This window comes from Pteronotus mesoamericanus, unplaced genomic scaffold, assembly GCF_021234165.1.
Source record: "Pteronotus mesoamericanus isolate MK-2021 breed Mesoamerican mustached bat unplaced genomic scaffold, CSHL_Meso_final contig_78, whole genome shotgun sequence".
Taxonomy (NCBI): domain Eukaryota; kingdom Metazoa; phylum Chordata; class Mammalia; order Chiroptera; family Mormoopidae; genus Pteronotus; species Pteronotus mesoamericanus.
In genome coordinates, this window is record NW_026555258.1 from 10,290,209 (window position 1) to 10,293,976 (window position 3,768).

General features: G+C 35.1%; 1 non-coding gene across 1 annotated transcript; it reads right to left on the reverse strand.

The window, feature by feature from the left end:
• Positions 1-2,994: 2,994 nt before the first annotated feature.
• On the reverse strand, positions 2,995-3,128 carry LOC129079721 (small nucleolar RNA SNORA72). The gene has a single exon (XR_008530083.1). It is a non-coding gene; the product is annotated as a small nucleolar RNA SNORA72 (small nucleolar RNA).
• Between the last annotated feature and the right edge of the window lie 640 nt (positions 3,129-3,768).

Below are 3,768 nucleotides of genomic sequence, written 5' to 3' on the forward strand. Positions count from 1 at the left end.
CAAACCCACTGGAATCTGCTGGTTGCTATTGGCTCTTGGGGAACAGTCAAACTGTTGGGGGGTTAGCATTTTTATCGTACGTATGACAAGGCTATTGTGGACACTCACATCCACTGACGGCAGCCCCACCCATTGGCCCTGCCTCATCGCAGTAGCTTTCCTCACTGCTCCTCTACTCCCCTTTGAAGATTCATCACCTTCTCATCTTCCAAATACTGTTTTAATTCTCCTCCCCAAAATATTTCCTGAACAAATGTCTTCCTTTTTATTAAGATATACTCCAAAACACTTCACATTTCATTATATTGCTGAAAACAATTACTTAATTTATAACTGTTGAATGCCTTTGCAAGTACTTGAAGAGGGAAGGAATGGAAATAGGGAAGAGAAAAGAGATTACATTTTAGCTGATTTTATCATTTTGAGGATTTTTATAATTTCTTACTGTATTCTCTAAAAACTTTTCTTTTTCTTTTTTTATCTTTACTGTATTTTTCCCATTACCAATTATACCCTTTATACTTTCTCCCCCCTGCAATCACCACCCTGTTGTCCATGAGTCCTTTTTTGTTTTTGCTCAATCCCTGCCACCTAATCTCCATCCACCACCGCCCCTCACTAGCTGTTATCTGCTCTCCATCTATGAATGTTTTGCTTGTTAGATCAGTTAAAAACTTTTATTTTTCTATCCAGGAAACCTCTCATGCTGCCGATCCTCTGTCTATCCTTACTTTATTATATTGCTATGGCTTTAGTTTTTAATTTTCTCATTATTTTTACCATGCAATTAAAAATACTAATGGCCAGAAAAAACAAGAACCAAGAGTGATGACATGAAAATTATCTATTTCACAGTGTTGAAGTTAGAACCTTTCTTCACTTCATGTATTCCTAAAGCTAATGTTTAAAAATATGTGATTTAATACTTTTTTCTAGAAACTACCATCCTTAGAAATCTAACCTATAGAAATATCATAAATGTATATTGAATGTATAAACACATATATATAAAATCCAAGTTTATGACAGATAAAAACTGGCAACATCCTAAAATCCTATCAATAGGAAATGCAAATCTTAATTATGATTAATTACATAGCATGTAATAATAGTCACAGTTTCAAAGAATCAAATGGATCTCTATTATTTCCTTGAAATATATGTGTGTGTGTATATATATACATATATATACACACACACACAAATATGTATATATAAAATTTGTGACCTTGAAATGACTAAAGATTTCTTGTCAAAAAAACACAAAGAACTAAGCACATACAAAAAATTGTTTTTAAGAAAAGATGAACTACTAACAGTGTGGGGGAGGAAGAAACTACTCTTCTAGGTTTTTCCTGCTGCTGTGATAGTTAAATCAGCATGAGACATATTAACAAAAGGAAAAAAACAAATAAATTGCTTAGGTACATATGAGAACTCCACATCACAAAAGAGCCAGAGAGCCTACATATGTGACAGGTTCAGGACAGAAAGGAAAAATGAGGCACATATGACATTCTGAGCTGAGGATAAGATAAAGCACCTTGGTGCTTTAGGGGGAAGGTCATTCATAAGACAATAAAAAGAGAAGATGTTCGGTAATTAGAAGTTTGTCCCGCCTTATAGATAGGTCATTGAAAGAAAAAGACTAACCATAAAAGAAAAATTATTCAGTTCCATTTCATCAAAATTTAAAAATTCTGCTCATCAAAAGACCCATTAAGAAAGTGGACAGAGAAAAATATTCACAGTACATATATCTGCTAAACTAAAAGACATATTCAGAATATATATAAAAAGCTTCTGCGAATCATTAAGCAAAAGCATACAACTCAATTTTTTGAAGTGGGCAAAAAGCTTGAACAGGCATTTTACAAAAGAAGATGTTCGACAATATCACATGTGAAAAGGTGCTCAACATCATTACTCATCAGAGAAAAGTAAATTAAAGTCCCAATGCAACATTCAATAGCATGCCTACAATTTAAAAGATAATACAAAACTTTGGTAGGATTTGGAACAACTGAAACTGTCATATATTGGTGGTGGAAATATAAAATTATAGAATCATTTTGAGTAACAGTCTGACAATTCTTAATAAAATGAATCATGTAACTACCTTATTTCTATTTTCAAAAAAGTGTGCAACTTTATTCACAATGAGCCAAACTAAAAATAACCCATGTACATTAATAAGAAAACAGATAAATAAATCAGCAGTAAAAAGCTATACACTTAAGATTTAAATCATTTTACTGTATGAAAATTATTCTTCAATTTTAAAAGAAGCTGGCTGACCTGAAGATGGTGAGCAAAGGCTCTGGAGACTACTCTGCCCAGATGCACAATATAGATCAATACCAGGCAAATGCAGCTTCGTCTGAGTCTAATGGACAGTGTAAGAGGCATATATTTGGGAATTTGGGGAGGTGCAAAGCAGGCATGAGAGGGTCATGATACCACTTATCACCTCACAAAAATGATCATCACCTCAAAAATTTTCTCTTTCTCTTGGGAATCCCATTGGCTTGAGTCCAGCATAACATTTGCATGTCTAGACAGGAGACATGCTGCCCAGAATTCAATTTAAATTCCTCTAAATTTAGAGAAAGAGAAAAGGGCTGGAGAGTGGCTTTACCTAGTGGGGCTAAATTAAGACCGACCGTAAGTGATGCCCCACTCCCTCCTAGTAGAGATACTATAGTCCCAGCATCCTTTGCCCTTCTGCTCCTTCCTAGAAATGGACAAGAGCTGTAGCTCTGGAGAGCCTAATGCTGCTACAGGCCTGTGGAGGGCGGTATATCTGTACCAAAAAAATGTCTATCCAGAGAATCCCAGCCTGGGTTAAACAGGTAGTCATTGGAAAAAGTGGGAGAACCAGGACAGTTGAAAGAGATCCCATAATGCGAAATAATGACAAGGGAGTTGTCATTCTTTTTTTTTTTTTTTTACTTTATTTTATTTTATTTTATTTTATTTTTTATTTTTTTTACTTTTTATCACCAGCATTTATAAAACCAGACTTAGGGAAAGAACTAGGTCTGGGGACACATGCATGGTTTTTTAATATAGCGAATGGTTAGCCTGCCCTGATTATTACAAAATCAGAACAGCGAGAATATTCGCAGAGGAGTTGTCATTCTTAAGAAGCTACCTCATGTAGCCGTCCAGCTCTCCCAACACCATTTGTTGAAGAGGCTGTTATTGCTCCATTTTGTGCTTCTGCCCCCTTTGTCGAATATTAGATGTCCATAGAGACCTGGGCTTATTTCTGGGCTTTCTATTCTGTTCCACTGGTCTATGGGTCTGTTCTTGTGCCAGTACCAGATTGTTTTGAGTATAGTGGCTTTGTAGTAGAGTTTGATGTCTGGTATTGTGATCCCTCCTACTTTGTGTTTCTTTCTCAAAATTGCGGCGGCTATTTGGGGTCATTTATGGTTCCATATAAATTTTTGAAATGTCTGTTCTATTTCTGTGAAATACGTCAATGGTATCTTAATAGGGATTGCATTGAATCTATAAATTGCTTTGGGTAGTATGGACATTTTGAGGATATTAATTCTTCCAATCCATGAGCATGGTATATGCTTCCATTTATTTGTGTCTTCCTTAATTTCTTTTTTCAATGTTGTATAGTTTTCTGCATACAGGTCTTTTGTGTCTTTGGTTAAATTTATGCCTAGGTACTTTATCTTTTTTCGTGCTATATCGAATGGTATATTTTTTCTGATTTCTTCTTCTTCTATTGCATTGCTGGTGTACAAAAAT